This window comes from Heterodontus francisci, chromosome 34 (genome assembly GCF_036365525.1).
Source record: "Heterodontus francisci isolate sHetFra1 chromosome 34, sHetFra1.hap1, whole genome shotgun sequence".
Taxonomy (NCBI): Eukaryota; Metazoa; Chordata; class Chondrichthyes; order Heterodontiformes; family Heterodontidae; genus Heterodontus; species Heterodontus francisci.
The window spans coordinates 22,170,792-22,194,121 of NC_090404.1; the positions used below are offsets into that span (position 1 = coordinate 22,170,792).

Consider the following 23,330-nt stretch of genomic DNA (forward strand, 5'->3'; position numbering starts at 1 on the left):
CACATCCCTTGTCTCAGAAGATTCCTCAAAGAAATATTGTCAACAACCCGCCGTTGTCCTTCCAAAGACCGAGCCCTGTTTCTGCAGTGTGTCTCTGCCGAGCGGTCACTCAGACCTAAATGTATGGATTGAATTCAAGGCCCAAATTGGTGTGAATGGAACATGTGCGACCCAGAAACAGCAGTGATAGCCAAGCAATGTTAAAGGCTTTAAGAACATGAAAGTGAATGTTACAGTCGGCTAAGCCACAGTAAAATGAAATAGAAGCAAGTCAGTATTAAAGGTGGAAGGAATAATCTGAGAGAAGAGGCGGGTTTGAATGTTGGAGAGTGAAGCACAGGCAGGTGTAAGTGTGATGACGTAAAAGGAGTCAATAGTTCTTCTCCATCAAGAAGAAATACATTTTCATGGAGTAAAGATTGGTTATTTTATGCATTCTATTAGCAGGTGCTGTTGTGTTTTGATTGTATTGTAGATCAGGCATTGTTTACAGAGTCTCAGGAGTCTTTGTAGGGCTAAAGAATAACTCGTTTATTATATACATATAATTATTTACACTCTCCACAAGCCTATCCAGCCAGCACACCTTGTGGTGCTGCTACATTCTTCCAAGCCCAACACCCAAGTGACTGGAACATCATGAACACTAAAGTGGGAGGGGTTTACTCTCACTGTCTCAGCATTAACTCTTTCAGGCCCTTATAATACAGGTGCAGCAACAGATTTAACACATAAAGCAAGCGCTGTCTTGATTTGGTTTGATTCGGTGTTGCTGTGATCACAACACCCAGTTATTCACCATTATACAGTCACAATCCCACTGAATCAGCTGTGATAGTCTTACACAGATCACTGCAATGATAAATGCAAAATACTGCAGATGCTGGAAATCTGAAATAAAACCAAAAAGTGCTGGAAATACTCAGCAGGTCTGGCAGCGTCTGTGGAGAGAGAAACAGAGTTAACGTTTCAGGTCAGTGACCTTTCATTACAACTGGCAAAGGTTAGAAACGTAATAGGTTTTAATCAAATAAAGCGGGGGTCGGGGCAAAAGGGAAGATTTTGATAGGGCACAGGGTCACAGAGAATAACTGACAAGGAATTCATGCAGCAAAGGCAAAGAGTGTGTTAATGGTGTGGTGAAAGACAAGGTGTTAGTGCAGAGAGGATGTTAATGACAGAATAATGAACGGCCCTAGCTAAATGCAGAAACATGAGAAAATCAGTGGGCAGGCACATGGTTAAAAAAAGAATGAATGATGAAACAAACTAAAATAAAATGTAATAAAAATCAAAAATCAAAAAGAAAACTAAAAATAAAAAGGGGTCCAGTCATGCTCTGAAATTATTGAACTCAATGTTCAGTCCGGCAGTCTGTAGCGTGCCCAATCGGTAAATGATGTGAAGTTCTTCGAGTTTGCGTTGATGTTCACTGGGACACTGCAGCAATCCCAGAATGGAGATGTGAGCATGAGAGCAGGGGGCGGTGTTGAAATGGCAAGCGACAGGAAGCTCGGGGTCATGTTTCCGGACTGAGTGGAGGTGTTCCGCAAAGCGGTCACCCAATCTGCGTTTGGTCTCCCCAATGTAGAGGAGACCACATTGTGAGCAGCAAATACAGTATACTAAACTGAAAGAAGTATAAGTAAATCGCTGCTTCACCTGAAAGGAGTGTTTGGGTCCTTGGATAGTGAGGAGAGAGGAGGTAAAGGGCAGTTATTACACCTCCTGCGATTGCAGGGGAAGGTGCTGTGAGAAGGGGACCAGGGTGTCACGGAGGGAACGATCCCTTTGGAATGCTGACAGGGGAAGATGTGTTTGGTAGTGGCATCACGCTGGAGGTGGCAGAAATGGCGGAGGATGATCCTTTTCATGTGCAGGCTGGTGGAGTGGAAAGTGAGGACAAGGTTCTGGGAGGAAGGAGAAGGGGTGAGGGTAGAGGTGTGGGAAATGGGACGGACACTTTTGTGGGCCCTGTCAACCAGAGTGGGGGAGGGGGGTGTTGAGGAAAAAGGGAGACATCAGAAGCACTGTTGTGGAAGGTTGCATCATCAGAGCAGATGCATTGGAGACGGAGAAACTCGGAGAATGGAATGGAGTCCTTACAGGAGACAGGGTGTGAAGAACTGTAGTCAAGGTAGCAGTGGGAGGCGATGGGCTTATAATGAATACTTGTGGACAGCCTATCCCCAGAGATGGAGTCGGAGAAGTCGAGGAAGGGAAGGGAAGTGTCGGACATGGACCATGTAAAGGTGAGAGAAGAGTGGAAATTGGAAGCAAAGTTGATAAAGTTTTCCAGTTCGGGGCGGGAGCAGGAAACGGTCATCAATGTACTGGAAAAAGAGTTAGGGGAGGTGGCCTGAGTAGGACTGGAACAAGGAATGTTTTACATATCCCACAAAAAGACAGACTAACTAGAACCCATGCGGGTACCCATAGCAACATTATTTACTTGAAGGAAGTGAGTGGAGTTGAAGGAGAAGTTGTACAATGTGAGAACAAGTTGAGCCAGGCGGAGGAGGGTGGCGGTGGATGGGGACTGGTTGGGCCTCTATTCAAGGAAGAAGCAATGATTGTTACAGAAAGATCTTTTTTGTGAACAGTATCTTTCCACAAAAGCTGTCTGAACTGCTGAAAATGTTCAACATCTTCTTTTATTTTAATCATTCCATTTTAGCAGCTTTTATAACATAGCACCAAGTATGGCAGCAGTGAGACTGGAAGCCCCAATCGCTCAAAAAACCAAAGCACAAATCCATCTCTTTAGACTGCACTAACACAGCCTCACTTGTCGCACTAATGACTGGTAATTGAAACTGAGTTTTCCTGTTGTGTGCTGTCTGAGTCCAGGGCTTCGTAATGAGAATGAAGGAAATAAAAGAGCTTCCCAAATCACGTTCCCTGGGACGATGTGGCTGAGAGGTTAAGTCAGTGGATCACAAATCCATTACACCCTGCATGCATGGTTTTAAGTTCCATCCTCATGGTTACTGAGTTTAAGACTCAAAGTGATTTTCCTTTTTTCCAATACATCCAAATTTCTTGCCTCTGAGTCCCATCCTTCTCCAAGCTGTATTGAAGGAGTTATGCATTGCTGTCTTACTCTATTTGCACAAATCTGCAAAGCCATAATTTTCACCCAAACTCTACCTTGCACGGAGGTGCAGATAGAAGATCTGAGCTATGTGGAGCATTAAAGTGGATAATTGCGTCCTCATGAAAGGAATATCTGTCCACAGATGCTGCCTGACCTGCTGAATGTTTCCAGCATTGTCTGTTTTTAATTTTATGCTTTCACGAAAAGTTTTTTTTTTAAACTTGCCTCAAGGGCGCAACTCCAGGCACAACTTTTCTGTATTCTTCTCACACACAAGTTCGCTCTTTATTTTCCTGCACATACTGTAAAGTCAGCCGTTTCCACACACATCGGCCTTCACCATGGCTTTCAAAAACCTTTTCTCATGGTTTCAGGGAGTCAAAACATTTCTTCGTGAATTCGCAAGGGGACGAGGATCACAGAGGCTGTGAGGGAATATAAGGGGTTAATATGTGATCCAAGGGATCTGACGGCTTTAAGTGTGTACCATTGAGAGTAAGGGACTCTCAGAGTATATTAAAGAGATAGAGACAGAGCTTATTCGAGAAGAAACAGAGTTCTTGTGAAAGGTTTTGCACATCGAGACCGGTTAGCTCAGTTGGTTAGAGCATGCTGCTAATAATGCCAAGGTTGTGGGTTTAATTTCCATACAGGCCAATGCTTTAACCAGAAGTGATGTAAGTGCCTCATTTGGGTACATGATGCTGTTGTGCTGTCATTGCACTTATAATCCACAAGCCATGGCTTGCACCCAGAGGCTGTGACTTTGAATCCCACCGTGGCATAAAACCAATGAAAATCTGGCCCTTTTCAACTCTGCACAGTGAAGGTGGCATGAAATTATCATCGATTGCTGGAAAAACGCATCTGGTTCGCTAATGATAATTAGAACCATAGAAATAGTACAGCACAGAATGAGGCCATTCAGCCCGTCGTGTCCGTGCTGGCTGAAAAAATCCAATCCTCAGCCCAATCTCATTCCACCTTGCAGCACCTGGCCTGTATCCTTGCCGGTTACCGCACTTCAGGTGCATGTCCAGGTACCTTTTAAAAGAATTGAGGGTTTCTGCCTTCACCACCATTCCTGGCAGTGAATTCCAGACATCGACCACCCTCTGGGAGAAAACGTTTTTCCTCATGTCCCCTCTAATCCCTCTACCAATCATCTTAAATCTGTGCCCCCTGGGAATTGACCTCTCCGCCAGGGGAAACAGGTCCTTCCTGTCTACTCTATCTAGGCCTCTCATAATTTTGTACACTTCAATTAAGTCACCCCTCAGCCTCCTCTGTTCTAAGGAAAACAACCCGAGACTATCCAATCTTTCTTCATAGCTGCAACTTTCGAGCACTGGCAACATTCTTGTAAATTTCCTCTGAACTCTCCAGAGTAATTATGTCCTTTCTGTAATGTGGTGACCAGAACTGTACACAATACTCCAGCTGTGGCTTAACCAGCGTTTTATACAGTTCCAGCATTACATCTCTGCTTTTGTATTCAATACCTCGGCCAATAAAGGAAAGCATTCCATATGCCTTCTTCACCACTCTATCTCCCTGTCCTACCACCTTCAGAGACCTATGAACATGCACGCCAAGGTCTCTCACATTTTCTACCCCTCTGGATATCCTTCCGTTTATTGTGTATTCCCTGCATTACCTCACACTTCTATGCACTGAATTCCATTTGCCACTTTTCCGCAAACTCAACTAAACCATTGCTATCATTTTGGATTCTACAGCAATCCTCTTCACTATCAGCTACACGGCCAATTTTTGTGTCATCTGCAAATTTCCCAATCATGCCTCCGACATTTAAGTCCAAATCATTAATATCTAGCACAAACAGCTAGGGACCCAACACTGAGCCCTGTGGAACGCCAATGGAAAAAGTTTCCCATTCACAAAAACATCCGCCGACTACTACCCTTTGTTTCCTGTCCCTGAGCCAATTCTGGATCCAACCTGCCACATTCCCTTGCATCCCATGGGCTTTCATTTTACTGACCAGTCTGCCATGTGGGACCGTGTCAAATGCCTTACTAAAACCCATGTACACCACATCCACTGCACTACCCTCATCAATCCTCCTTGTTACTTCCTCAAAAAACTCAATTAAGTTAATAAGATATGACCTTCCCTTAACAAACCCATGTTGACTATCCCTGATTAATCCATGCCTTTCTAAGTGTCAGTTTATCCTGTCACTCAGAATAGATTCGAACAATTCACCCACCACCGAGGTCAGACTGACCGGCCGATAATTATTTGGCCTATCCCTCGCACCCTTTTTAAACAATGGTAGAACGTTCGCAGACCTCCAATCATCTGGCACCTCTCCTGGATCTAGTGAGGATTTGAAGATGATCCTCGGCGCATCTGCAATTTTTCTCCCTGGCATCCTTTCATAACCTGGGATGGCAATCTATCCGGTCCCAGTGATTTATCCACTTTCAAGGATGTCAGACCCTCAGTACTTCCTCTCTCATTATGCTTATCGTATCTAATATTTCACACTCCTCCTCTGTTACTACAATGTCTACATCAACCCTCTCCTTTATGAAGACAGAGACAAAAAACTCATTAAGAACCCTATCTCTGCAGCCATCTCCTCTGAACCCTAGGATGTAAGCCATCTGGCCCCGGGGACTTGTCAGATTTTCGTCCCTCAAGTTCCTCCAATACGTTTTCTCAGCTGATAACAATATCATTAATTTCCTCACTCTTTTTAGCCCCTAGGTTACTGCCTATTTCTGGCATGGAACTTGTGTCTTCTACTGTGAAGACAGACACAAAATATTTGTTTAATGCCTCTGCCATTTCCTCATTCCCCATGATGATTCCTCCTGTCTCTGCCTGTAAGGGACCAACGTCTACTTTAGCTACTCTCTTCCTTTTTATGAATTTATTCAAGCTCTTACAATCTGTTTTTATACAGCTAGTTAGTTTACTCTCATTCTATTTTTTCCCTTTTTATTAACTTTTTGGTGGCCCTTTACTGTTTTAAAAAAACACTCCCAATCCTCAGACTTGCTATTATATTTTTGCAGCATTGTAAGCCTCTTCTTTTAGTCTAATACTCTCCTTAACTTCCTGAGTGAGCCATGGATGGGTCTTTCTTGACAAGTTTTTGTACGGAATGTATTTTTGTTGAACCCTTTGAATTGTTTCTTTGAATGTATCCCACTGTCCACTTACCACTTCCAGTCTATTTATCCCACTAACCTTAGCCAGTTCTCTCCTCATACCTTTGTAATTGGTGTTGTTTAAGTTTAAGATTCTTGTTTGTGATTAAAATGGGTCACTTTCAAACTCAACATGAAATTCAATGGTATTATGATCAATATTTCCCAATGGATCTTTTGCTCATTACGAGATCTAAGATAGCTTTATCCCTAGTCAGTTCTACAACGTATTGCTCCAAGAAACTGTCACAAAACCATTCTACAAATTTATCTTCTGGACCACTGTTGCCAATTTGATTGTTCCAGTCTGTGTGCAGGTTAAAGTTCCCCACAATTAATACATTACATTTGCTACAAGCTCCAATAATTTCCCAATTAATGTTCTGTTCAATAACATAACTACTCTTAGGGGGCCTGTAAACTACTCCCACCAGTGTTTTCTGACTCCCGCTGTTCCTAATTTCCACCCAGACTGATTCTACTTCATGATATTTTGAGGCCAAATCCCTTCTTATTAATGTCCTTATGTCATCCTTTCCTATCAGGCTACCCCTTCTCCTTTGCCATTCTGTCTGTCTGTCTGAAATATTATGTATCCTAGAATATTCATTTCCAAACCTTGATCTCCTTGTAACCATGTCTTGGTAATGGCAATTAGATCGAGATCATTTACTGCTATTCGTGCCACTAGTTCATCTATCTTATGACAAATGCTTCGCACATTCAGATAAAGAAACTTTAATTTCATGCTTTTAACTCTATTCGCGGCAATGACCTTATTTGCCAGTGTACAATTTTTGTTAAACTCTCTGTCCCTTCCTGTCGGGAGTTACCCACATCAGTATCCTGTTCTGATGCCCTGACCTCTCTCTCTGGATTTCTAAATTTCCCTTTACCCAAATCCTCCCCCGCCAGTTTAAAGGCTTGTTCATAGTCCTTGCTATGCAATTGGCCAGGACACTGGTGCCAGCCCAAGTTCAAGTGAAGCCCATCCCAAAGGAATAGCTCCCTCTTCCCTGAGTACTGCTACCAGTGCCCCAAGAATCGAAACCCCTTCTTCCCACGCCACTCTTTGAGCTACGCATTTTGTTCCCTAATCTGCTTGCCTCTATGTCAATTTGGGTGTGACTCAGGTAACAATCCAGAGATGATTACCTTTGATGTTCTGCGTCTTAGTTTGGACCCTAACTCCTCAAATTCATCATTTCCGGTGCTACCTATGTCAAATGTTCCCACATGGACCACGGCAATTGGATCCTTCCCCCTCCCACTTCAACTTCTTCTCCAGCCACGAGGAGATGTCCTTAACCCTGGCACTGGGCAGGTGACACAGCCATATACACACACCTCCTTTTTGACCATTTATAGAAGATTGACGACATAAAGACAGGTAAAAAGACCTCCGTCAGCTTTGTGGTTGGCCGGCAGTTCCAATTTTCGTTTTTTTGAAGCCAGTCTTTTGGTAAAGGTGGGAAAGGGAGAAGTCAATGGTGGATTTCTGAAACCCCAATGTCGGAAATCTGCTATCTAGCAGAAATGTCTCATCCCCGAGTTACTTGTGAACTCGCTGGTGTATCAGCAGGTTGGATGACCGAGCGAATCCCTTCCCACATTCGGCGCAGGTGAATGGCCTCTCCCCAGTGTGAACTCGCTGGTGTGTCAGAAGGCTGGACGACTGAGTAAATCCCTTCCCACACTCAGAGCAGATGAATGGCCTCTCCCCAGTGTGAACTCGCTGGTGTATCAGAAGGCTGGACGACTGAGTAAATCCCTTCCCACACTCTGAGCAGGTGAATGGTCTCTCCCCAGTGTGAACTCGCTGGTGTGTCAGCAGGTTGGATGACTGAGTGAATCCCTTCCCACATTCTAAGCAGGTGAACGGCCTCTCCCCGTTGTGAACTCGCTGGTGTTTCAGCAGGAGGGATGAAGTAGTGAATCGCTTCCCACACTCGGAGCAGGTGAATTGCCTCTCCCTGGTGTGAACTCGCTGGTGTGTCAGATGATGGGATGACTGAGTGAATCCCTTCCCACACTCGAAGCAGGTGAACGGCCTCTCCCCAGTGTGAATGCGCTGGTGTTCAGTGAGATCAGAGGATCGCTTGAACCCAGTACCACAATGAGAACACCTGAATGGTCTCTCGTCAGTGTGAACACGTTGATGGATCATCAGTTCAGCGGAACTTTTATAGCAATTTCCACAGTCTCGACATTTAAAAGGTCTCTCGTCAGTGTGAACTCGCTGGTGTGTCAGCAGGTGGGATGACTGAGTGAATTGCTTCCCACACTCGGAGCAGGTGAATGGCCTCTCCCCCGTGTGAATCCGCTGGTGGGTCAGACGATTGGACGAAGTAGTGAATCCTTTCCCACACACGGAGCAGGTGAATGGCCTCTCCCTAGTGTGAACTCGCTGGTGTGTTAGCAGGGCAGATGGATGAGTGAATCCCTTCCCGCACTCGGAGCAGGTGAATGGCCTCTCCCCAGTGTGAGTGCGCTGGTGTACAGTCAGGTTGCCTGATTGTCTGAACCCAATTCCACAGTAAGTGCACCTGAACGGTCTCTCGTCAGTGTGAATACGTTGATGGATCACCAGTTCCGTGGAACGTTTATAGCAACTCCCACAGTCTGGACATTTAAAAGGTCTCTCCCCAGTGTGAACCCGCTGATGTGTCAGCAGGTTGGACGACTGAGTAAATCCCTTCCCACACTCAGAGCAGGTGAATGGGCACTCCAGGATGTGACTGCGTGGATGAGTTTCCAGCTCAACCGGATAATTCAGTCCCTTTTCACCGTCCCCATATTTACATGCTTTCTTCCCAGTATGACTGCACTTGTGTTTTGACAGGCCAGATGATCGGCTGAAACCTTGTTCACACACAGAACAAGTGTACAGTTTCTCCCCACTCTGATCGGTGCTTTTTCCTTCCATGTTCAAAATTTGGTGATATTCGGGTTATGATAAATTGGGTGACTTCTTCAGTTTCTGATCTGACGTTTGCTTTGCATTTCACAGCTGCAATTCCACCACTCTGAAGCACTGTGAAATTGATGTTAAACAGAAAAAACAGAGTGTGAGAGAACCCACAAAAACACAAAGGCAGGTTGTGAAATGGAGCTGAATGAATCTGCTAATTTATGGGGCTGGCACTAGGAAACAGTGACCATGAAAGCTGCTGGATTGATGTACAACCCCAACTGGTTCACTAATGTCCTTCAGGGAAGGGAACCTGCCACTCAGTCTGGACCTACACAACACTCTGCCATCAATGAAAAGAAAGAGAGAGCCAGGGCGAGGTGGGAGGGGCAGGGAGAGGAGAGGGTTTTATCTATCTACAACTCAACCAGAAATTTGACAGAACCTCCCAAACCCTCAAATTCAATAAGCTAGAAGGATCAGGGCAGCAGGTGTATGTGAACACCATCACCTCCAAGCTCCCCACCATCCTGACCTGTCTGACATCCAGTACTGGATGAACAGAAACTTCCTCCAATTAAATATTGCAAAGTCTGAAGCCATTGTCTTCAGTTCCTGCTACAAACTCCATTCCGTCGCCACCAACTCAATCCCTCTCCCTGGAAACTGTCTGAGGCTAAACCAGACCATTCATAATCTTGATGGCATATTTGACCCCGAGATGAGCTTCCGTCTGCATATCGGTGCCATCACTCAGACCACCTCTTTCCACCTCATTAACATCCCCCGACTTCGTCGCTGCCTCAGCTCATCTGCCTCTGAAACTTACATCCATGTATTTGTTACCTCTCAACTTGACTATTCTAACACACTCCTGGCCAGCCTCCCACATTCTACCCTCCGTAAATTTGAGATCATCCAAAACTCTGTCTGTGTCCTTACTCGGACCCAGTCCTGTTCACCCATCACCACTGTGCTCACTGGCCTACACAGACTCCCAGTTAAGCAGCACCTCAATTTTAAAATCCTCATCCTTGTTTTCAAATCCCTCCATTCCCTCACCCCTCACTATCTCTATAATCTCCTCCAGTCCTACAACCCTCCGAGAGATCAGGGATCATCTAATTCTGACATCTTGAACATCCCTGATTTTCATTGCTCCACCACTGGTGGCCGTGCCTTCAGCTGCCAAGGCCATAACCTTTGGAAATCCCTCCCTAATCCTCTCCGCCTCTCTACCTCACCTTCCCTGATTCAGACACTGATTAAAACCCACCTCTCTGATCAAGCTTCTGATCATCTGGGTTTTATTAACCCGCCTCCCTCTCGCCCGCTGGAACCGCGCTCTCTGCCTCAGCCCTATGCCGGCCGCGCATGCTCAGTTCACACGTTGCGCCCTCCCGGTTGATTGACGGCAGCTCCGGACCAATAGGAAGAGCGGGGACGGGTCTGGAGGACCGGTGGGTCCTCCAAGCAATCAGAGCGAGTGTGAGCGGGGCTGAGGCGAGAAGTGGGCGGGGACTCTCCTTCCCCAGCCCCGCCCCTCTTGCTATTGGTCCACAACTGCTGTCAATTAACAGGAAATTTCTCGCTGGCAGGAGCTGACGGAGCCAGTGTGGAACGTTTGGCGCATGCGCAGTGCGAGTGATGGTTGCGAACCGACGTTAACGGTCGCCAGATTTCCAGCTCTTTTGGAGGAACTAAGGATTCATAAACTGTGACATCAAAGGACAAAACTTTAAAGGAAACTGAGCTCAGTTATAAAGGGGCCTGGGGGAGGGAGGAACCATTTGGGACACAGCACAGGGCAGGAGGTGCCCCCTCCCCGGTTCCAAAAAGACTCCCCTTGGACTGGGCCACACCTGGGCAGGGCTGGCTCAAGGTGCAGGAAGCTGCAAGCTGATAGGCTGAGCTGTGGACTGGGGAGGAGTGGGGGGTTTGACTGACAGGCCTGGGGAGGGGGATATCAGGGCAGGTACACACACTGCTCCCCCTTTTACTCCTGGGATGTTTTACTGGAGTCGTGTCAGTGAGTGTTTCTAAACTCTGTCTCCCTGTCCCGGTAATGTAGGTTGCTGTGAGTGTTGGACTGTATTGTCTCTCCTCATTCTTCCACTCCGAGTTCCAGGCTGCAGCTCGATGCACCTGAAACGTTAACTTTGTTTCTCCCTCCACAGATGCTGCCTGACTTGCTGAGTATTTCCAGCATTTTCTCCTTTTATTTCAGATTTGCAGCATCCGCAGTATTTTGCTTTTGATTTATTGCAAATGTTGCTCACAGAACTCAGATGAGAAACTCAGAAATTAAGAGCCAGTTGGTATCGGGGTGGGTGTTGAATATGGAAGTTGGTTAGTGACCTGTGCAGGTCCTTTTTGTTGCATCAGTAACTTGAAGGGAGTTGTACCAGTAATATGCTGCAACAAAAACTACAAAGGAAAATTAACTAAATCAAAATGAAATTCCTCGTGGTGGTGATACACTCTTATCCCTCCAGAGCCCACTAGTTGTGAAAGGGCCCAAGCTTACAGGCAGACACTGCGTGCTCTCACTCCTGGGCACAGACTGAGCCACAGAGGAGAGGCAGACAGTCTGGTTGGCCAACCCAGTAATATGCGGTAACAAAAGCTATAAAGGGGAACAATGGAGCCCGGATTAACGGCCACCATCTTTCTAGGAGTCACTGTGCAGCTGGGCGCATGTGTAGACATCCTGGGCCAGGAAGTGGGAGGAGAGTCTTGTAAATTTCTATCCTGGACTGACAGTGATGGCTTTTATAAATTCCTTTTACAGGTGCTTAGAAGTAGAGGATTTGCAGACGAGGAACTCGAATGAAACATCACTTAAAATCTGACAGAGTTACTCGATTCATCAACACCAGCCTTTGAACGTGGAAGGAAAAAGGTTTCTCTGTTCTGTCTGTGGTAAAAGATTTCAGTGTGATTGGAAAGCACTGAGACACACAAAGCCCTGGTTATAAAGCCTAGCTCGGGTATAGAATTAAAACAGGACCCGACAACAGCCAACCCATACCCAACCCGGGCCCTAATCCTTTAACTTTTTTAAATTCCCTATCTTTCCTGAACACCTTGTCTCCAGAAATATTTATTGCCCAGTCCTGCCATTTTTGATCCTGGTCTCTCTTATCACCACAACATCATATTCCCCCGAGGCTATCTGCACCTGCAGCTCACCATCCTTATTTATCACACTCTGCGCTTTCAAATGTACGTGAAATCAGCCTAACTTAGACCTTATTACATTCCATCTCACGCTGGCCCCACCTAATGCCATACTATTATCTAATCTTGCGCTACCTACCTCTCCCACTTCTTTATGCACCTTCTTTTTCCTCTCTAATATAAGGGAACATAAGAACTAGGAGCAGGAGTAGGCAATTCAGCCCCTCGAGCCTGCTCCGCCATTCAATACTATCATGGCTGATTCATCTTGGCCTCAACTCCACTTTCGTGCCCGTTCTCCATAACCTTTCAATCCATTACTAATTAAAAATCTGTCTATCTCCTCCTTAAATTTACTCAATGTCCCGGCATCCACTGCACTCTGGGGTAGTGAATTCCACAGACTCACGACCCTTTGAGAGAAGTAATTTCTCCTCACCTCTGTTTAAATCTGCTACTCCTTATCCTAAAACTATGATCTCTCGTTCTGGATTGCCCCACAAGAGGAAACATCCTCTCTATGTCTACTTTGTCAATCCCCTTAATCCTCTTATATACCTCAATTAGATCTCCTCTCAGTCTCCTAAACTCTAGTCAGTAAAGGCCTAAACTGCTCAATCTATCTTCATAAGACAAACCTCTCATCTCTAGAATCAATCTAGTGAACCTCCTCTGAACTATCTCCAATGCAACTACATCCCTCCTCAAGTAATGGGACCAAAACTGTACACCGTACTCCAGGTGCGGTCTCACTAATGCCTTGTATAATTGCAGCAACACTTCCTACTTTTAAACTCTATTCCTTTAGCAAAAGATGCCAAAATTCCATTTGCTTTCCTGATTACCTGCTGTACCTGCATACTAGTTTTCTGCGATTCATGCACGAAGACACCCAGATCCCTCTGCACCGAAGCATTCCGAAGTTTCTCTCCATTTAGATAATTTGCCTTTCTATTCTTCCAACCAAAATGGATAACCTCACACTTATCCACGTTAAACTCCATCTGCCACAGTTTGGCCCATTCACCTAACCTATCCATATCCATTTGTAAATTTCTTATTTCTTTATTGTAACTTATTGTCCCACCTATTTTAGTGTCATCTGCAAATTTGGCTATAGTACCTTCTATCCCTGCATCCAAGTCATTAATATAGATTGTAATTAGTTGGGGCCCGAGGACCAAATCCTGTGGCACCCCACTAGTTACATCTTGCCAACCAGAAAAGGACCCATTTATCCTGACTCTCTGCTTTCTGTTGGTTAGCCAATCCTCTATCCAAGCTAATAAATTTCCCCTAACCCCATATGATCTTAACCTTGTGTATCAACCTTTTGTGCGGCACCTTATCAAATGCCTTCTGGAAGTCCAGATATATTACATCGACAGGATCCCCATTATCCACTTTACTTGTTACAGCTTCGAAGAACTCTAGCAAATTAGTCAAACGCGATTTACCCTTCATAAAACCATGCTGATGGATTGCGTTTTGACTTTCTAAATGTCCTGTTATTACTTAATAATGGATTCTAACAATTTCCCAACGACAGATGTTAAACTAACTGGTCTATAGTTTCCTACTTTCTGCCTCCCTCCCTTTTTGATATTATATTAGCATTTTTCCAATCCACTGGAACCTTTCCCACATCCAGGGAATTTTGGAATATTATAACCAATGGATCCACTATCTCCGCTGCCACTTCCTTGAAGACCCTAGGTTGTAGGCCATCAGGCCCTGGGGACTTGTCTGCCTTCAATCCCAATTGTTTGCGCAGTACTTTTTCCCTGGTGATGATGATTGCTCTAAGTTCCTCCCTTTCTCTGCAATACCTGATACTATTGGGATGGTACTAGTGTCCTCCACCGTGAAAACTGAAGCAAAATACTGATTTAGTGTCTCCACCATTTCTGTGCTCTCCACTATTAACTCCCCAGTCTCATCTTCCAAGGGACCAACATTCACTTTAGCTACTCTCTTCCCTTTTATGTACTTATAGAAGCTTTTGCCGTCGTTTTTACATTTTGTGCTAGTTTTCTTTCATAATTTACCTTTTCTCTTTTTATATTTTTTTGTAACCCTTTGTTGATCTTTAAAACTTTCCCAATCTTCCAGCCTGCCACTGGCCTTTGCTATATGGTATGCCTGAGTTTTTGTCTTTATGTTATCCTTAACTTCCTTGCTTAGCCATGGATGTTTTTCCCCCTTTACAATCTTTCTTCCTCTCTGGAATATATTTTAGTTGTGAGGAATTGAATATCTCCTTATACATCTGCCACTGCTCATCAACTGTCGACCTTTTAGTCTTCCAGCCCAGTCCACTAGGGCCAAATCTGTCCTCATGCCTATGTAATTACCTTTGCTTAACTCCAGAACGCGAGTGTGGGACTCCAGTTTCTCGCCCTCAAACTGAATTTGAAATTCTAGCATGCTGTGATCACTCTTCCCTACAGGATCCTTAACTATGAGATCATTAATTAATCCCACCTCATTACACAATACCAAATCTAGAAATCCTGCTCCCTGGTTGGTTACACAACATATTGCTCCTAAAACCAATTTCTAATACATACAATGAACACTCCCTCGAGGCTACCCTGGTCAATTTGATTAGTCCAGTCTATATGCATATTAAAATCACCCATGATTATTGCCGTACATTTCTTACAAGCCCCCAGTATTTCCTGGTTTATACTGTGCCCCACTGCGGAACTACTGTTTGGGGACCTATAGATTACTCCCACCAGGGATTTCTTTCCTTTGCGATTTCTTACTTCTACCCAGACTGATTCTACGTCTTGATCTCCAGTGCCTGCATCATTTCTCACTACAGCACTGATCTCTTCATTTACTAACAAAGCTACACCACCTCCTTTTCCTTCCTGCCTATCCTTCCGAAATACTGAGTACCCTTGGATATTCAATTCAAAGATTTTATAGCTGAGCACTTGGAGAACAGTGGTAGAATCGGACAGAGTCAGCATGGATTTACAAAAGGGAAATTATGCTTGACAAATCTACTGGAATTCTTCGAGGATGTAACTAGTAGAGCTGATGAGGGGGAGCCAGTGGATGTGGTTTATTTGGACTTTCAGAAGGCTTTCGACATAAGAGGTTAGCGTGTAAAATTAAAGCGCATGGGATTGGGGGTAGTGTGTTGCGATGGATAGAAAATTGGTTGGCAGACAGGAAACAAAGAGTAGGAATTAACGGGTCTTTTTCCGAATGGCAGGCAGTGACTACCGCAGGGATTGGTGCCAGGACCCCAGCTATTCACAATATATATTAATGATTTAGATGAGGGAACTAAATGTAATATCAAAGAGTATCGGGGGTAGGAGGAAAAGTGGAGTTGAGGCCACAATCAGATCAGCAATGATCTTATTAAGTGGCGGTGCAGGCTCGAAGAGGCTGAATGGCCTCCTCTTACTCCTAATTCATATGTTTGTCGACCAAGCTTAACCCGGCATAGGCTCTGTTTAACCTGTCATACGGTGCAGTTAGGTAATTGCACAAACTACGTTAGTTAATCTATTGAACACAAGGCTGTGAATCAAAGGCCTTGCTGAAACTGGGCAGTGGGAAGTGAATGCTGGCACAGTGGAAACCTTAGATGAGCCATCAGTTCTAATTGTTATTGTCACTATCAACGGTAGTTGTTCTTGGGCTTATTATTACTGACTGTTACAAATTTGGGTCTGTTGTTGGCATCTTCTTTGGCTCCGTGGTGTCAGTCACTGCCTGAGCAGTCTGAGCCTCTGTTATGGGAGTTGACTCATACTGTCCTATATTCAGTTATACAATAGAATAATCCCGTGGTGTAACTCTTGCGATCCAAAACATTCATAAGAAGTATTTAGATGAGCACTTGAAACGCCAGAGCATACAAGGCTACGGGCCAAATGCTGGAAAATGGGTTTAGAATAATTAGGTGCTTGATGGCCGGCACAGACACGATGGGCCGAAGGGCCTGTTTCTGTGCTGTATGACTCTAATATCTCCAAAGTGGCAGATGACACAAAACTGAATGGGAGGGTGAGTTGTGAGGAGGATGCAGAGAGGTTTCAGGGTGATTTGGATAAGTTGAGTGAGTGGGCAAATGCATGGCAGATGCGGTATAATGTGGATAAATGTGAGGTTATCCACTTTGGCAGCAAAAACAGGAAGGCAGATTATTATCTGAACGGCTATAAACTGAGAGAGGGGAATATGCAGCGAGACCTGGGTGTTCTCGTACACCAGTCGCTGATGGTAAGCATGCAGGTGCAACAGGCGGCAAAAAGGACAAATGATATGTTGGCCTTCGTAGCGAGAGGATTAGAGTACAGGAGCAGGGATGTCTTGCTGCAATTATACAGGACCTTGGTGAGGCCACACCTGGAATGCTGTGTGTAGTTTTGGTCTCCTTATCTGAGGAACGATGTTCTTGCTATAGAGGGAGCGCAGCGAAGGTTTACCAGACTGATTCCTGGGATGGCGGGACTGACATATGAGGAGAGATTGAGTCGGTTAGGATTATATTCGCTGGAGTTCAGAAGAGTGAGGGGGGAATCGCATAGAAACCTATAAAATTCTAACAGGGCTTGACAAGGTAGATGCAGGAAGGATGTTCACAGTGGTGGGGGAGTCCAGAACCCGGGGTCATTATCTAAGGATATGGGGTAAACCTTTCAGGACTGAGGTGAGGAGAAATTTCTTCACCCAGAGAGTGGTGAGCCTGTGGAATTCACTACCACAGAAAGCAGTTGAGGCCAAAACATTGTATGTCTTCAAGAAGGAGTTAGATATAGCTCTACGGGCGGAAGGGATCAAAGGATCTGGGGAGAAATCGGGAACCGGTTACTGAGTTGATAATCAGCCATGATCATATTGAATGTCAGAGCAGGCTCGAAGGGCCTACTCCTGCCCCTATTTTCTATGTCTAAACCTGGTTTCCCTGCAGCCACGTCTCAATAATCGCCACTAAATCATACCCATTTGTCTCTATTTGTGCTGTTAACTCTTTAATTTTATTCCAAATGCTTCGTGCATTGCCATACAAAGCCTTTAAGTTTGTTGTATTATCAAATTTCCCTACTCTTGTATGATTCCTTGGTGCAACATGACGTTCACACGTTCTGTCCCTACCTTTTATTTTCTGGTAACAATCAACCTCATCACTAACCTGCACTCCTACCTTCTCCTTTAACTTTGACTTCCTAATTTTCCATGCACCTGAACCCTCCCCCCCACTATTTAGTTTAAAGCCCTATCTACAGCCCTAGTTATGCGATTTGCTAGGACTCTGGTCTCAGCATGATTCAGGTGGAGCCCGTCTCATCGGAACAGTTTCCCCCTTCCCCAGTACTGGTGCCAATGTCCCATGAATTCAAACCCATTTCTCACACACCAATCTTTGAGCCACGCATTTACCTCTTTAATCTTATTGACCCTGTGCCAATTCGCTCGTGGCTCAGGTAGTAATCTGGAGATTATGACCTTTTTGGTTCTGCTTTTTAATTTAGCCCCTAGCTGCTCATATTCCCTCAGCAGAACCTCTAGCCTCATTCTACCTATATCGTTCGTACCTATGTGGACCACGACAACTGGATCTTTCCCTTCCCACACCAAGTTCCTCTGCAGCCCAGATGCGATATCTTGAACCCTGACATCAGGTAGGCAACACAGCCTTCGGGACTCTTGATCCTGGCCACAGAGAGCAGTGTCTATGCTCCTAACTATTACTATCCCCGATTACGACTACATTTCTCTTTTCTCCCCCCACTTGAATAGCTCCCTGTACCACGGTGTTGTGGTCAGTTTGCTCATCCTCCCACAGTCCCTGCTCTCGTCCATACAGGGAGTAAGACTCTTGAACCTGTTGGACAAGGGCAAGGGCTGAGGCTCCTGTAATATTACCTCCTGAATCCCTTTACCTGCCTCATTCATAGTCAAACCCTCCTGTCCCTGACCACTGGCAAAATTCAAGGCAGCTAATCTAAGGGGTGTGACCGTCTCCTGAAACACAGTGTCCAGGTAACTCTCCCCCTCCCTGATGTATCGCAGTGTCCGAAGCTCAGACTCCAGCTCATCAACTCTGAGCCGGAGTTCCTCAAATAGCCAACACTTGCTACAGACGTGGTCACTGGGAACCACATTGGGGTCCACCAGCTCCCACATCAAGCAGGTACAACACATCGCCTGGCCCTGCATCTCTATTTTATTTAATTAGATTTTAATTTGTTTTTTAAATTTCCCTCTGGTCTTTAGTTTTTAATCTGTAAAATATTTCTCCTATTCACCTTTAATCTGAAATCAACTTAGAACAGGTAATTCAAAGTAGCAGTTACTTACCAACCAATGAACTTATGGTTTTCCTGTGATGTCACTCTTTGTTTTTTTACACTCTGTTTTTACTCCCTTAAATTACCCAAAAATTAGATTTACATTAAGAACCTTGATTCCCTGAAAAAAATCACTACCTACTATATTAAAAAAGAACTGCAAGACCTTTCTCTGTACTTTTAGCTTTACTTTACCTTTCTCTTCCCTTTACCTTACCGATCTATTTAGAATTATTCCTTAACAGCTGGTACTCACCAACCAATCACCTTGCAGCTTTCCTGTGATGTCACTGTTGACTTTTATTTCAAAACTCCGGCATGCCTGGACTCCTCTCTGCTGTCGCAAGGTAAGTGAAGGCCCCGAGCCTCGCGCTGAATTTATCCTCTCCTGGTTCTAGGCGTTCCCACACAGGTCTGATCCTCTCTGCTCCCGGAAGGTAAGTGAAGGCCCCGAGCCTCGCGCTGAATTTATCCGCTCCCGGTTCTAGGTGTTCTCACACAGGTCCGACTGCTCTCCACTCCCAGAAGATAAGTGAAGGCCCCGAGCCTCGTGCTGAATTTATCCTCTCCTGGTTCTAGGTGTTCTCACACAGGTCCGACTGCTCTCCACTCCCAGAAGATAAGTGAAGGCCCCGAGCCTCGTGCTGAATTTATCCTCTCCTGGTTCTAGGCGTTCCCACACAGGTCTGATCCTCTCTGCTCCCGGAAGGTAAGTGAAGGCCCCGAGCCTCAAACTGTATTTTTCTGCTCCTGGTTCTAGGCGTTCCTACACAGGTCTGATCCTCTCTGCTCCCGGAAGGTAAGTGAAGGCCCTGAGCCTCGCGCTGAATTTATCCTCTCCTGGTTCTAGGCGTTCCCACACAGGTCTGATCCTCTCTGCTCCCGGAAGGTAAGTGAAGGCCCCGAGCCTCAAGCTGTATTTTTCTGCTCCTGGTTCTAGGCGTTCCTACACAGGTCTGACTCCTCTCTGCTCCCGGAAGTGAAGGCCCCGAGCCTCCCGCTGAATTTATCCTCTCCTGGTTCTAGGCGTTCCCACACAGGTCTGATCCTCTCTGCTCCCGGAAGGTAAGTGAAGGCCCCGAGCCTCGTGCTGAATTTATCCTCTCCTGGTTCTAGGCGTTCCCACACAGGTCTGATCCTCTCTGCTCCCGGAAGGTAAGTGAAGGCCCCGAGCCTCAAGCTGTATTTTTCTGCTCCTGGTTCTAGGCGTTCCTACACAGGTCTGACTCCTCTCTGCTCCCGGAAGTGAAGGCCCCGAGCCTCGCGCTGAATTTATCCTCTCCTGGTTCTAGGCGTTCCCACACAGGTCTGATCCTCTCTGCTCCCGGAAGGTAAGTGAAGGCCCCGAGCCTCGCGCTGAATTTATCCTCTCCCGATTCCAGGCGTTCTCACACAGGTCTGATCCTCTCTGCTCCCGGAAGGTAAGTGAAGGCCCCGAGCCTCGTGCTGAATTTATCCTCTCCTGGTTCTAGGCGTTCCCACACAGGTCTGATCCTCTCTGCTCCCGGAAGGTAAGTGAAGGCCCCGAGCCTCAAGCTGTATTTTTCTGCTCCTGGTTCTAGGCGTTCCTACACAGGTCTGATCCTCTCTGCTCCCGGAAGGTAAGTGAAGGCCCCGAGCCTCGCGCTGAATTTATCCTCTCCTGGTTCTAGGCGTTCCCACACAGGTCTGATCCTCTCTGCTCCCGGAAGGTAAGTGAAGGCCCCGAGCCTCGTGCTGAATTTATCCTCTCCCGATTCCAGGCGTTCTCACACAGGTCCGACTGCTCTCCACTCCTGGAAGGTAAGTGAAGTTTACTTCCTGCTTCCCACACCCCTACCAAATTAGTTCAAACCCTCCCTAATAGATTTGAGCAGAGGTAAGCCAGCGATGCAAAGGCATCCAATGCAATTTCTAAATGTACTCAAACTCAGAATCCCTGGACCAATAATATAAGCTGTTTGCAGTGACTAGTGCTTGGAAATGCCTTTTATTTCCTCCTTTCAATGCAAAGCCCTCAATTCACAAGACAAACAGATAGAAATCCAGCATCAATCAGCAATCTCCAGCTTCAAACGTGAAGTGGTACCTGCATGGTAGCATGGCCAAGTGGTCGAAGGTGCTGTATTGAGGATCTACTCTCCGAGGAAGTGAATTTATTGTTCAAATTACCGACCGGTTGTACTTAAAACTTTATGTAATTTCAAGTATGTTTTTTTTAAAAATACTTTATTTGAATATGCAATCAACATTGGTCAAGAATCAAACCCATGTCTCCACTGTGAGAGCAGGAATTCTGACGTGAACCACAAATGTTCAAACTTATACTATGTGCTATTCCCTGGCCTCTAGAATTTATTTTTTCCATTTTGATGTGACAAGGGAAATAGTACACCATGCTGAAATGGAAAGAAAACTGCAGCTGGTGCTGTATATGGAATTATTCAGAAAATGCTGGCAACGCTCCACAGGCCCAGAACCACCTGCAGAAGGACAAACACAGGGATAATGTTTCAGGTCGATCAGCTCCTCAGAACTGAGGTTTTGCAGCACAGCTTCAAATTACTGAGAGTTTCCTTACAAACTTCTTAATAAAAACAGAAAGCACCAGAAATACTCAGTAGGTCTGGCAGCACCTGTGGAGGCAGAAACAGAGTTAACATTTCAGGTCAATGACCTTTCACCAGAACTGGCAAAGGTTAGAAATGTAATCGGTTCTGAGCAAGTGAAAGGGGAGGAGGTGGCGGTGGTGGGGGAAGAACAAAAGGGAAGGTCTGTGATGGGGCCACGGCGGGAGAAATTAAATGACTAAGATGTCATGGAAAAAAGGGCAAAGGAAGTGGTAATAGTTGTAGGAAAAGACAAAGCATTTGAGCAGAGAGCGTGTTAATGGCAAAATAGTGATCAGCTCTGTCCGAAAGCAAAAACGTGAAGAACAAGTTTAAGACCAGCACATGATTGTGTTTGTTTAATCAAAATGACAGTCATGGTTGAAAATTATTGAACTGAATGTTGAGTCCAGAAGGCTGTAAAGTGCATAATCAGAAGATGAGGTGCTGTTCCTTAAGCTTCCGTTGAGCTTCACTGGAACACTGCAGCAGTCCGAGGACAGGAATGTTAGCATGACAGGAATGTGGTGAATTAAAATGGCAAACAACCGAAGGCCTGGGGTCATACTTGCAGACTGAATGGAAGTGTTCTGCAAAGCAGTCACACAATCTCCATTTGGTTTCCCCAATCTAAAGGAGACGGCACTGTGTGCAGCGAATACAGTATACTAAATTGAAAGAAGTACAAGTGAATTGCCGCTCCACCTCGGAGGAGCGTTTGGGGCCTTGGATGGTGAGGAGAGAGGAGGTAAAAGGGCAGGTATTGCACCTCCTGTGATTGCATGGGAAGGTGCCGTGGGAAGGGAATGAGGTGTTGGGGTGATGGAGGAGTGGACCACGGTGTCACAGTGGGAATAGTTCCTTCGGTTTTCTCACAGGGGAGGAGAGGGAAAGATGTCTTTGGTGGTGGAATCATGCTGGATGTGGCGGAAATGGTGGAGGATGATCCACTGGTTTGGCCACAGCTGGAGTATTGCATACAGTTCTGGTCACCACATTACAGGAAGGACATAATTGCTGTGGAGAGAGTACAGAGGAGGTTTAGAAGAATATCGCCAGGGCTTGAAAGTTGCAGCTATAAAGAAAGATTGGATCAGCTACGGTTGATTTCCTTAGAACAGAAGAGGCTGAGGGGTGACTTAACCAAGGTGTAGAAAATTATGAGGAGCCGAGATAGAGTAGACAGGAAGGACCTGTTTCCCCCAGCAGAGAGGTCAGTTACCAGGGGGCACAGATATAAGCTGATTGGTAGAAGGATTAGAGGGGACATGAGAAAAACGTTTTCACCCAGAGGGTGGTGGGGTGTCTGGAATTCACTGCCAGGAACGGTGGTGGAGGCAGAAACACTCAATTCTTTTAAAAGGTACCGGGTCATGCACCTGAAGTGCTGTAACTGGCAAGGCTATGGACCATGTGCTGGAAAGTGGGAGTAGATCGGGCAGCTAGTTTTCTTTCAGCCGGCACAGTGATGAAGGGCTGAATGGCCTTTTTTTAAAATTCATTCATGGGAAGTGGGCGTTGCTGGCCAGGCCAGCATTTATTGCCCATCCCTAATTGCCCTACTGTGCCGTACCTTTTCTATGATTCTATGGATGCGGAGGCTGGTGGAGTGAAAGGTGAGGACAAGGGGAACCTGATCACAGCTCTGGGAGAATGGGGAAGGGGTGAGAGCAGAAGTGAAAGAATTTGATTGTATGTGGTCGAGGGCCCTGTCAAACACAGTTGAGGGGGCGGGGGGGGTAATTCTTGGTTGAGGAAAATGGAAGACGAGGGATGGTGGAATAGTGGGAATGTCACTGAACTAGTAATTCAGAGGCCCAGGCTAATGCCCTCGGGACACAGATTCAAATTCCACCACAGTAGCTGGTGGAATATAAATTCAACTAATTATTAAATTCAATTAATTAACAAAAATCTCGATTTGAAAGAAAGTCTCCGTAACAGTGCCATGATACTCTCATCGACTGTCATAAAAACCCGTCAGGTTCACGAATGTACTTTAGGGAAGGAAATCTGCTGTCCTTACCTGGTCTGGCCTACATGTGACTCCTG

The 23,330-nt window shown here is 45.7% G+C and overlaps 1 pseudogene; it reads right to left on the reverse strand.

Moving 5' to 3' along the window:
• Nucleotides 1-535: 535 nt before the first annotated feature.
• LOC137348719 (zinc finger protein 585A-like) overlaps nucleotides 536-23,330 on the reverse strand; it is an 87,754-nt pseudogene continuing 64,959 nt past the window's right edge.